Genomic DNA, 13,188 nt, shown 5'->3' with positions numbered 1-13,188 from the left:
TGCTTCTGCCACTGTACAGCCTGTGTGTAAAGGAGTCTTGTGCAGGGCTACATCTGTGAGTATGTACATCTGTGAGCCTGAGTGTGTAACTGGTTATGGTGCTAACTGTAACTGGTTATGGTGCTAACTGTAACTGGTTATGGTGCTAACTGTACCTGTTGGAAGTGTGATTCAGTTTCAGAGTGTGAGCAGTGATGTCTTATTAACTTTTTAGACTTGTTATCGAAGTGCACCTGCATGCAACTGCCTTCATGTCACCGGGAACCTGAAGTGAAGGTAAGCAGCAGAGAAGCCCACCGGTGTTCCATCATAAAGAGATTTCAAGAGCAGGACCAGGTAACCGCTACAGGCTGTTTGGAAATGCACAGACCAATCTCTGTTGCAGCATGTTTTAAGAGCAGCAGTATTTACTTCCTTTCTAGTTCTTCCCATCAGGTAGCTAATTTGCTGGACAATGAATCTTCATCTTCTGGCAAACTCCTGGAACTTTTTCCATAATGTTTCCATTTCTGCTCCTCTGGCAGCCGCAGCTTTGTTAGAACAAGGCTGCAGTGTGTGTTGCTGAGCTTTGGCATAGCCCCTTGCCTTTGTGCAGATGGGGCTGGGGCAGGAGGAAGGATGTTGGCCCTTTCCCATTAGGGAGGGTCTGGACTGGAATGCACCGACATCTCCACAGGAACAGGGGGAAGCTTAATATTCAGGCTAAAGGCACATCTTGTGCAAAAGCACACTTACAAAAATACAGCCTCAGCTTGTGATGGTAGAGAGGGCAGCCCTTGAGCTGTGACATAGCAACTGAATGGGCTTCTAAAACAAATTACAGAATTGTAAGCCAGGTAAAGGGATGACTGTTCAGTGCCACTGTGTTTGCCAAGGAGAACGGAACACCTTTGTTTAAGGGAACAGCAAGGAAGGAGGATGCTGACCATCTTTTACAAGTACCTTTCCTCCTGTATGCGGTCTTTAATTAAAGGCGTCATTTAAAACGTATCTAACAGTGACTTCAGCTAGAAGAGATGTTTATCCTTATGTAACAACCAGGACAGAGCATGTTGAATGTACTCTCATCACATGGGCTCTAATAGATGGAAACCAGCACAGTGCCGAACAGTTTGTTCTGATCAGGAGTTCTCAGTCACGGTCAGCCCATTGTGACAATTATATTTAATTTTAACTCAATAAGATCTGCTATATATAATCCCATACGTGGCTGTAAGAGGGCCCACGCTGCACTCAGCTCAGTGGGGCCGGCAGCTCCTCACCCCCTGCTTTGCTCATTCCTGCCACAGGGTGCAGAGAATCACAGCCGGGCTCCTGGGGAAGCTGGAGCCAACGCTGTTGTTCAGGTTCCTTCTGATTATTGGTGCAGAGGAAATAAGTCCCTGAACTAAATCTGCTCGCAGAAATCCTCTTCCCCTTTGTTTATAAGAAGTGGCTTTTCTGTTGGTGAGATTTGAAGTGCTCATCAAGTGCTTATGTACTGAACAATTGTGTGTCCTCGTTCTTCAAAAGGCACAGTCCTGAGCAGCCGCCCCAAACCAAATCTCTCCCTGTTCCTTCAGTGACTTCTGTGCTTACATAAGCTTGCAAACTATTGTTTGCTGTTCTGCTGTTACTTGCATCAGACCAGAGCTGGTTTGTGAGGTAACTGAGCTACAGTGTGCTCAGTGCTGAGCAGCTGGGATCACTGCTGATGCCAGGCATTCCTGTGCTTCCATTCCCATGTCTGTATTTGCAGTGGTTACCTGCTCACACTGGGCTCTATTTGAGAACTCCTTCAAGTGCTGACTGGTGAGAAGATCAGCAATTGAGGCTTGGCATTACAGGTAGCATGGTGTGCTGCATTGCTGCCTGCCCTCATAGCCCCAGCACAGCGCCGCACTGCAAGCACTTCTGTCAGCTGCTGCACACAGGGATTGTCTTTTTGCTGGCATTTGCCTATCGCATCCTGACTGCAAAGCAGCCCTTCTATAGCGAAGGCCGATAATAACATTCCTCTCCTAATCTGCGCGCTGTTCTACTGCAGCCAAATTTACTTTTAACCTTTATGTCACCCAGGCAGAATGTTATGTATGGTGAGAAGTGAGGCCGGATGCTGGGTGCAGGACAGGGACCTTGTGACTCGCCTGGATTCAGAGCTGAGAAACGCAATCAATTGTACAACCACTGACCTCCCATTGTTCCCCTTGGGGAAATGAAGGGCCCTGGCAGCTGTGGGCTTGAGGGCCTCTGAGGAAGCACTTCTGAATTCGATCCCTTCTACATGTGGGTCACACTTCTTGACCAATGGAGGCACCAGACAAGGTCCTTCTGTACTGTGATGTGCCTGTGCTACCTCCCCATCGATCATGTCCTTCATTCCAGCAGGTACATGGGTGGCTTTGGTTGGTGTCAGCTGGAGGCAGGGGCTGCTGATGAGAGCATGGCCTTGTGGAGGATACAAGGGGAAGGGCTTTTCCCTTCTCCATTTTTTTGCATTGGGGTTAATCTACCCTTACTGTTAAGGTGCTCTGTTGATGTCTCACTATAAACACATCAGCATCCCTGAATTGGTGGTTGGTGTGGGGATTTTTTCCCCCTAGTTCTGGGATTTATTTCCTAGTCAGCTGAAAACTGTTTCATCCTGCTCTGATAAACTTCCACGTGACTTAAACCTTTTTCTTTGCATTCACAACTTCTGACCCCGGCTTGGTGCATTCTGCCAGCACTCACAGCTGGGTGCAGTGCAGGACATGGAGGTGATCTCCTGCCCACCGAGCCCACTGCCCACTCAGAGATGAGACCTGGTGAGATTCAGGCTTCCTCTGAATTCCTCTGAATGCATTAATTCCTCTGTGCTCCTCAGGCTGTGCCCCAGGTTCTGGGCAGCATGGAGGACTCATAGCCTCCCTGATTTCACCACGGCAGGTATAAGGTAAGGATAAATCCCCACTGCAGCCTTCCCAAGAGGCATCCACACTACATATACTGCCAGGATCCATTTCCTGCATGGTGACCACCACTCTGCTTCCACCCACACCTCCGGGCTGGGGATAATAGAAATCAACATGGTTGTCTGGGTCCACACTGGTGATAAATTGACATTTTCCCATCCCTTTCCTTGAGGATGCCATTTGGAGAGTGTTGCAGTCAGGAAGTTCAATGCAGTGGAAGGGCAATACAGGAGTGCAGTAGCAAAGGGACTAGCACAAATGGAATGGTGTTACAAGGAAAACAGAAAGGTACTCACCCATCTCTGAAGATCTGTGCTCCTGAGGAAGACCCACAAAAGGAATAAATCCAACCAGAGATCCTTCCCCACTGCCAGTCAGCCCTTAAATGGGGTCTAAGAGAGGTGCGGCCAGGTTCCACCCCTTCAGGTAACACAGCTGGATTGCTTTCACCTGTGCTCCCAGGGCTGACCAGCCCCTTTCCCAGGTGCTCCATCAGTGGGTCAGGCTGTGACTCAACAAGTTCCCACACAGCGAGGATGAGCAGCTAAACCCCCAGTGTCACAAGCTGCACAAAGACAAAATTTCCATCTAATGTTATTCTTGAATTTTATCGTTTTTAATCATTTAAAGCCACAGAACTGAATAACTGAACGACAGATTTATTGTGGCTTCTGTGTTTGTTTGGATATAGATTTAAACAGTACAGCTCTTGAAACAGCTGCATAGCTAGCAGAGACATTTTTAAAGCCATGATTAATAAAGCAGATGGGTTTGGTTTCTATTTTCTATTATGTCTGCCTCTCACAATTCTGCTAATACTACAGTTTCTTAGCAAATATGGTGTTGACTCTTACTGAAAGATGGTTACTTCTATGTATATAATTATCACGTGGATGCCTACATGTGATACTGCGCTGATTTTCCATGGTTCTTCATGTTTGTCAGGCCCCAAAATGCGACAGACTGTGACCATGTACATGGTGTGCTCCTTAGCCTGCCCTCAGCACTGCTGTCCCTCTTTTCCATCTGATGAAGGCCATAAAGTATTGCTTACGACCCATCAACCTGGCTCCATATCTATTGATGCAGGCCCAGAGACGCTTCCAAGCAGCGGGATGAGGCACGGGGGCCTCCAGGGAATGGTATTTCTCTTGTGCTGCTCTCAGGCTGCAATGTATGGTTCTCTCCCAGCGCAGGCAACATGGAAATTAAGCCACGTATCTCTCAGCAAACTGTCTGCCTTCAAACAGCCAGCAGCTGCAAGTGCCAGCGTGCATTCGCTGCAGGCTGATGTGTCCCCGGCTGTGAGGATGCTCCTGAATGATGGCAGTGGCACCAACAGTGTGTAAATGGGTTGGGCATCAGCCCAGCCTTGTGCATCCATTGTCACGGAATGGCCACTGCCCCGACTACTCCTCTGCTCCCCAGTGGGAGGTTTTGCTCCATGGGAGGATCCTGTGAGCTCACCAGCAGCCACAGGAACCCACTGACCCTTGGGCAGCCCACAGGCTACTTTCCCATTAGTCCTAGTTTGAAATATTTCCCTCTCGGCACCACGTTAATCCAATTTACAGCGTCTGGCTCGAGTGAAGTATGACAAGAATTTGCTTAAGACAGATGATCTGTGATGGGAAGCGAGGGGCTGGGGTCACACATCCCATGGGAGGCAATGCCACAGGGGAGACCCTGCTGCTGCTGCTCACAGGGTGCAGGGCTCAGTGCCCTCCTGCCTTCTGCGAGTGGGACCATGAGGGACCTGGGCAAAATGCACGGTGCCCTCTGGAGGTGGGACAGCCACTGACCCTGTGCCATTCAGCCATGGCTCACCCAAAGGAGTGAGCTCAGGGATGGCCACCTGCTGCAGGCTGGTGGATGTAACACCAAGAGGCACAGGGACAGGGACACATTGTGCTGTAGTCAAGGTGCTGAGGAGGGAGCAGAGAGGATCCCCAGCCCAGCTGCAGGTGGCACATTCCGGCTCTGGTTACAAAACGAATCTGAACGCCCCATGCACTGAATGCTCCCTCCCCCTGCTTGAAATGCTAAGCCAAAGGATTTATCAGGCTCTTATGTAACACGCTTTTAGGGTTTCCAGCAGAAATAGGTGCTCTAAATATAAATGATTTGCAGATAAAATAGGCTTATATAAACCACTTCGGCTTTATATAACCCTTTGCCGGTGCTGCAGCCAAGGCTCACACCAGCTCAGGGCTGGCAGCAGTGGTGCCGGTGTGTGTTGGTGCCCAATGGGAGCCCCCACACAGGCACAGCCACGGCTCCTCCGAGAGCAGGAGCCAACAGGAGGATGCAGACACCAGCTCGTGGAGGGGCTCCCTTAGTCAGTCATTGCACCAAGGCCAACCGTCTGCTCTGGAAGCTGTGGTTGCTGCTGAGTAGGGAGAAAAATGGTGCAGACAGTTCCTCCAGTGCAGCCACATCCATCCTTTAGGAAAGAGCAGTTCAGCTGCACACCAAGAGCTAGCACTGCTTCATGCCCATCGCCACTGCACACCTCCCTGCGCAGCCAGCTGCTCCAAGGGCTGTGCTGATAAACCTCTGTTCCCTTAGCTTGGCTCAGCAACAAGCCAGAAGCCACAGCAGTGGCCATTAGTGAGGGCAGCAACAATCAGCTCTGCGATATGGCCTCCCTGGCACCAAGCAGCGGTTGCTATGTTACATCCTGAGCTGGAGGGAACCAGCCAGACCTCACACAGCAGCTCCATGCCTCACACCAAGCACGTCTTGGGCAGGGGGACCAACCACCAGGTGGTTTTGGCTGCTGGTCTGAATACAACACATGCGTGTAATTATGTATAAATATAGAGAGAAAGGCATAGCTATAAGCATCCATCTTCTTCATACACACACCTATATTTTCATACATTCAAGAAATAAGGATGCATTTCTAAGCCGCAGCATATTTTTACAGCAGAGCAATGTGATTTATATCTCTGCCATTAACATTTTCATTCAAGTAACCGCTTATTTATTCCCATAGAGGAGAAGCTGCTCTGACAACGTAGGAAGATGCTGTTTATGAGGCAACCAGGGCTCTCAGCAGCCTGCATCAGTTCTGGCGGGACTGTCAAGCACCAGCACTTCATTTTTAATGCAGATCTGTTGGAAGAGATTTGATCCATCCAGCTTTTGTCAGCCACAGACCAGCAGACTGGCCATAGAGAGGATGTGTGACCTTCCAAAGTGACCACCCCTCCATGCTCCAGAGCTGATGGCAGCAGCATCCCGCTCCTGAGTGTGCTGGGGGACGAGGAGCCCCAGCGGGCAGCCCAGCCCCAGGGAGAAGCCTGACCCTGACACTGGCAGCACCTGGGGGCACCACGCTCCCACGGAGGCCACTTGTCTGGCTGCACACGCACACGTTTGCCTTTGCTGTGCCCTCTTTGCAACCAGATGGGCAGCACGCAGCTGGTGAGGGCAGGCTGGATCGAGTGCCTGGAGCTGCAAGTGGAAAAGTCATGAGGCTGGCAGCAGTGAGGTGAGTTTGTGCCAGCACGAAGCCTGGGGGCAGGTGGAGATGGCTGAGCGCTGCTGGCGGGTGTGCAGCTGGAGCCGGGCTCGGGAAGGTGGGCAGCAGCATTTCCGAGGCAGACAGGAGTCTGCGGACAGCCGGCAGCTGAAAACGGGAGCCGCCCCACCGGCTGCTTTTGTAAGAGCGGTGACACGCATTTATCTGTTGGAATAACAGCGTGAAGCATCACCACCTGCCTGACCTGCGCCTCCCGGCTGCGGGAGATACGGGCGGCGGCGCAGTGCCCCCCGGCGGCGGCAGCGCGACCCGGCGGGTGCGATGCGGTGCGGTGCGGTGCGGCCGGGCGGGTGCGCTGCTGCTCCAGGCGGGCGAGTGGACGGGAACGGGCTCCGAGCGAGCGGACGGGGAAGTGCGGCTCAGCAGCTCCGGCTGCCGGCATTTCCGCAGCGCTTTCATGTCCCGATGTGCGGTCACTTGACCCCGCTGCAGCTGATAGCGCCGTGTGACGCGGGGGCTGCCGTGACTCAGTGCCTCGTGTCGGCTCCATCTGCTGACTGCCCACGGGGGAAACACCCGCACCCCGAGAGCGGCCTTTCCCCGGCTGTGCTGTGACCCGACCCCCCGCAGCGGGGCGTTAATTCACCCCATCCCAAACGCCATCCGTGACACGAGGTGGGCTCTGCCACAGCCCCATCCGTGCCCTCTCCTCAAAGCAGAGCGGTGGCACGGAGCCACCGATGCTCGCTGCACTGCGGGCTTCACTGTAGCGCATTTGCATAGGGAAAGGCCGTGTCAGCCCTCGGCAGGCAGCACCGTCCCGGCCTCAGCCCGCTGCCGGCTGCAGCGCTGACAGAACGATTCTGCGGGCCAAGGGCTCTGGAAAAAACAAATAAATCTGAAAGTCGCAGACTCCAGCATCTGTGAGCCGTGACTGTGTGCCACACAGCGCTCAGCTGACCGGACACGTTGGAGTCATCGCTGTGTGCGGATGAGGATGGGGCCGGTTTGTGCAATTGGTGATAAGAGCATTTTGCAAACGTGATGAAAATGTGTGGTAAACCCCAGGCAAACTGCAGCAGCCTGTGCACACAACCCATGCAAAACGTGTGTGTCAGCACGGCCGGGCAGAGCTCCCCAACTCTGCTGAGCTACTGCTCATAAGTGTGGCATGAACCCAAACATGATTTAGGGCTGGGCACCACGAAGCCACTGCTCACCCCATCGGGTCCCCAACTACTGCTCCCACTGCTTGCAGTCCATGGGACATCAGCAGGCTGAGGAATGAGCCTGGGGCACACTTCCAAAGTCTTTGTGGAAGCAGAAACCTGCTGCTCCAGACCCAAAACCTGCTGCTCCAGACCCAAAACCTGCTGCTCTGGACCCAAAAGCGCACACAGACTCAGCAGGGTGGCACTGGTCATGGTGCTGGTGGCACATAGGCTGTGCCTGCAGCACTGAGGCTGCCCCACACCATTGCCTACAGCCTCCTGCTTCTGACTCCAAGCTACGACAACAGCTTTTGGAGTCCTGGGTGGTGCCAGGTGAATGCCCACCCAGCCATGGCTGCTCTCAAGGTTCAGAAATAAATGCTTTAGGACTTGTTGTTGTTGTTATCTCCTTGAGAACACTTTGAAGGCTTCAGATAAGATTATGGCCAGTTATGAAGGGAAGAAAGAGTTCACCTCCTGGTATATTTTTGGACAAACAATCCAAGGCAAACAAGGTCTGGCAATCTCTCTGGTTTAGGATCCCAGTAACTCATCCTGATGCTGTAAAACTGACACGCAGGCAGGTCAGCTCGGTGTCCCTGGAGGGTCCCACCTGCCCCAGTCACCCTCTGACTGAGGCCCCCAGGGGTCCCTTCCTCACCCTGCTCGGGACAAGTGCTGGACGGCCCTGACTCCTGCAACAAGTCCCTCCTGCAGGGAGCTGCTATTTCAGGCCTCTCTCCTGACCCCATGGCCATCACCGCCTGCTGGCCGGGCACCTGGCGCCGCTGCGGCGCTGCCCAGCTGCAAGAAAAGGAGGGGAAGGTAAAATTCCTGTGCCCACACAGCAGTGTCTTTTTATAGCCCAGGGATGAGGTTTTGTACTCTGCTCCTATTTTCCATGCAGACAGTAAACAGGAAAACCAGGCTGACCTGGCTGAGCAGCTCATTTGGAAGCATGGCATGGAAGCAAGGGATGTGCCCACCAGGCCTTGCTGAGCCCACCTGTGTCCTGAGCTCTGGGTGCCACTGGCTGGGCACCAGGACAGCTCTACAGCACCCACAGGAGAGGACACCACCAAAACCAAATGACTGAGTGGCCAGCAGAGCAGCAGTGGGATGCAGGGCACAGTGTGGGGCTCAGTGGCCTTTGGTCACAGTCACAAGGCTCAGGCCAACAGGGGAAGCTTTCTCATGTGCCTCATAGGATCTGCCAGGTCCTTCAGATGGGGCTGACTTGCCCCTGACAGCAGAAGGACGGCACCTCCTGAGATCACACCAGGAAAGGCTTAAGAGGATTTGTACAGTAACTTTCAGGTTGGCTTGGTTTTGATCCATTTCCAAAACAGACAGAGAAAGTAAATGACAAACAGAAATTAGATGCCAGAACACGAGTGTACTGCACACATATCTCTATTTGTGCAGTGCCAGGACATCCGTGAGAGCCACGGCTGCATCCCCTGTGCAGCAGAAAGCCCCTGTGCAACAGGACGCAGCCCTTATGCCCAGCCCTGCAGCTGGCAGCCCGAGCACCAGTGTGACAAACCACCGGCCTCCCTGGGCCACAGCAACGAGTGCCTTCAGCCACCAGCCACCAGCCTTCTGTCTGACCTTGTGCCTATCTCCACAGAGGGTAACAAATAAAAGCATTGCAGATCAAAGCACTCGGCACCGAACTTGCCCCAGCGATAGCACCGCGCTGATTTACAGCTGCTGAGCTCACACAGGAGCTGCGCCGGCTGCTGAGGGCCTAGCGAGGTTACAAAGCACTCATTGTCCCCAAGGAATTCAGGAAAGCAGGAGACGGCCACTCCGAGAGGATGTGCTTCAGCATGTGCTTGTTTCCTTACAAACACCAGTTGCCTTCTCTCCTAGGATCTGCACTCAGAGCCATGTGCTCCTCCTGAGGCACATACACACATTTCCACTCCGCAGCACTTAATCCCACCACCCCACTCTGCTGCAAAAGAGCCCAGTGAGACCTGCTGAGGAAACACCTTCAGCAAGAGCAGTGTGAGCCCTGCAATCCATGAGCCCTGCAATCCATGAGCCCTACAATCTGTGAGCCCTGCAATCCGTGAGCCCTGCAATCCATGAGCCCTGCAATCCTCGAGCCCTGCAATCCTCGAGCCCTGCAATCCTCGAGCCCTGCAATCCATGAGCCCTGCAATCCTTGAGCCCTGCAATCCTTGAGCCCTGCAATCCTCAAGCCCTGCAATCCTCAAGCCCTGCAATCCTTGAGCCCTGCAATCCTTGAGCCCTGCAATGCCTTGAGCCCTGCAATCCATGGAGCCCTGCAATCCTTGAGCCCTGCAATCCGTTAGCCCTGCAATCCTTGAGCCCTGCAATCCTTGGGCCCTGCAATCCATGAGCCCTGCAATCCATGAGCCCTGCAATCCTTGGGCCCTTCCATGCAGCAGCACGGCCGGATGCCGTCACTACCAGCACCTCATCATTACCGTCCTGCTCTGGTGTGCTGGGGAAACGCACGTAAGGACACCACTGTGCTGACACCGCCCCGCTGCCCACATGTCACTCTCGACACCATTTTACTGGAAAGCCTCGCTGCCCTGAAATAGCTGTGGCACTGAAATAGCTGTGGAGCTGAAATAGCTGTGGCTGGGCTGCGGCGGGCGCTGACGGAGTGGGGCCTCACCCCGCTTCCTCCGCGGATGTCAGTTCTGCGAAACAACCCACGCCTGCAGCATGGCTGTCCCAGCCCTGAGTCGCACCAGCAGCAGAAGCTCACAGTGAGAACAGGTTGAGAGCAATTCAATTGTTCAGCTGGGCTTACTATAAACCTATAAACGCCACCTGTGTAGCTAATTGCACCAAGAGATTGTTATAAAAATGTGACTCTGACATCTGTAATCAAACATATTTCATAGCAAAGGCTGGCATGGGCCCATCTGCGGGTGCTGTGGGGCAGGATGAGCCCTGCCATCCTTTGGTACCCTGAGGTGGTTCCAGGATGGGGCCCTTTCACATCTTGTGAATGCGGCAGCAATGTATTCTACTCAATTTAGAAGCAAAAGCAGCTACACATACAGCCAGACTGTTTGTGAGGCCCTGAACAACCTAACATGACTGCATAGGACTCCTCCATCTTTTCACAGCTTCTTATTTGCTGCATAGAGCAGCTGCTCCATTTCCAGTCAGTCCCCCATCCTACCCCACTCCCCTCCCAACATTATGACCCCATACCTGCACCCACTGTCAAGCCTATGGGCCAGCCCTGCTCCCCCTGCACACTGGGCATTGCCAGCCCCACGTGCACTGCTGCTGCCAACCATCATTGGGAAACTCCTGCCCTGCCTGAGCAGCCAGCAATTGCCCAGTGCCCTGCTGAGATGAGACTGACACCAAGTCACCAAAAAAGGAGGCTCAGTACTTTTGCTTCACACTGCTTTTCAGTCCGTTCCTCTGTCCTTCAGAATTCCAGATGACAAGGAAAATAAATATTGGAAGATGATCCTTTGCATCTCATGATCAGATCAAAAGCCAGCATGTGACTTGGGATGGAAAAACAAGTCTTTCCAGCAGATGTTAAAAGCAGCGAGCGCGTCGCAGACTGCTGTACCTTGCTGTTTGCTGCCAAAGTCAATTCCTTGTGCATCTTTGAGGTAAAGAAACTTCATGATTCATCAGGATCTTACTCTAATTAAAGCAAACTGCTCAGATGACTTTCATTTTAGCTTTGCCTGTTTAGCAACCCTGAATGCAATATGTATGTAACAATAAATAGCAGTCCTCAGCCATTGTTTTGTAAACAGGCTTGAGCGCTGGGCAGGTTTTGGAGTCTCCCTGTAAGTCATGTGCTTGGGTTGAGCAAAAAGCTTCTCACCAGCTTTGAGCAAAGGGACTGAACGTTGTGGAGCTGAGGTGTTGCAGAGAAGGAAGGTGTGCTGAGCAGGACCTGTGCCACAGAGGAGCCGTGCAGAAGATCATTGCAACCATGCAGCACAGACCTCAAGAGGGGACGTCAGGCTTATGGAGAGACTGAGTTTCCTCAGAGCTCTGAAACCATCAGAAGGTGCAGGGAAAGGCAGCTGCCCCTCCAGCAGCTCCTCTCCTCTCCCTTCACCAAGTAACCCAGTGCTCAGGATGGGAAATACAGCAACTGTGAGTGAGGCTGTACCCGAGCCGCACAGCCTGATAAGCTGTAACATTGCATCCAGGCTGCAGCCGGCATCACATGATGGGTCAGCAGTTCATGGGAAGTGGTGGGCTGAATGCTTGAAAGAAAACACAACTTGCTTCAGCCAGCTCCCTCTCCACAGGAAACAAAAACTGGAGCTGAACTCCAGCAGTTTGGGTTTGACCGGACTTATCTAAGGCCTGTGCCTGACCAAGCACCCAGCTATGAAACAGAGCAGAGAAGGAACTCGGCTCAGGGCAGGATGATGAGGAGGGAGAAAAAGCCTGTGCATTCCTGCCTGCAGCAGGGAGGAAGAAGGAATGATGTGGGGCACTCACCCTACTGCAGCTGGGGCAGCCCCACACTGCCCATGCCTGGCAGGACAGAAAACTGGCACATGGCCACATGGGGTGAGGGTGGTGCCCAGCCCCAGACACCCCCCCCAGGCATGGGCACCTATGGGTGCAGGATGCAGCCCCAGCCATCCCCTGGGTGTGGGATGCAGGCCGGTACCAGTGGGAGCAGCAGCACTGCCCACGTTCCCACACCACCAGGCTCGTGCCCAATGCAGCCATCTCCCCCTGTTCAGTGTGCATGGCAGCATGCAGAGGTTTTTTTTTCCTCCCTTTGTCCCAGCATCACAGACAATTGTACAGCTATTTTTAAAGAGGCTTTTCTTTTCCCCTGCAGAGCAGCCTGAATGGCTTTCCCTCCCATGCCTGGAAGCGCTCTGAGCCAGGACGTCTTGTCTCATTGTGATGGGAAAGGTTATCAAAAGTACAAAACAAAAGTGAAATTATCCACTGACATTCCTGTGACTAAAATAGCCGCGCTGACGTTACAGCAGGGAGCGGAAGTCCCAGGACACAGGCTGTCCTGCTGCAGCCAGCTGACGCCAGGCTGCTGCGAGCCCACGTGCAGCAAGGAGCTCCTGCCTTAGAAGACAGGGGGACATACAGCAGGTAAAGGGACTCCAAGTCTGAAGGAGAGAGCTTGTGCTTGTGGGATGAAGAATGAGTCCCCTTCAGAGCACACTGCTGCCATCTCAGATAGGTCTCCTGTGAGGGAAGTGAGTACCAGAAGTGCTGAGGCAGAAACTGAGGAATGTGAAAAACAAGGAAAAACTTGACTTCCCCTGAACACAAAGTAAAACATTGACCCAAATTGTCCAAGGCCTTTTCAAAACAAGCAGAGCACTCCACTGCCTGCCAAAACCCAGATTCTTTCCAAAGGACATGGAAGGTTCCTCTCCACCCAGGGCAGCACGGTGCCTTTGGCCACCCAGAGCACCATCCCTGTGCCACCAGCTACGGGCTCCGGTGAGGCCTTCCTGGCTTTGTTGACTGGTACAGCTTTATCACTGTTAAAACACTGTGTTTCTGTGACTTCTTCCCCCTTCTTAAATGTCAACTTGAAAAG

The sequence above is a fragment of the Coturnix japonica genome, chromosome 10 (assembly GCF_001577835.2).
Source record: "Coturnix japonica isolate 7356 chromosome 10, Coturnix japonica 2.1, whole genome shotgun sequence".
Lineage (NCBI taxonomy): Eukaryota > Metazoa > Chordata > Aves > Galliformes > Phasianidae > Coturnix > Coturnix japonica.
The sequence above is the reverse complement of the archived record's forward strand: the minus strand, read 5'-3'. Positions refer to the sequence as shown.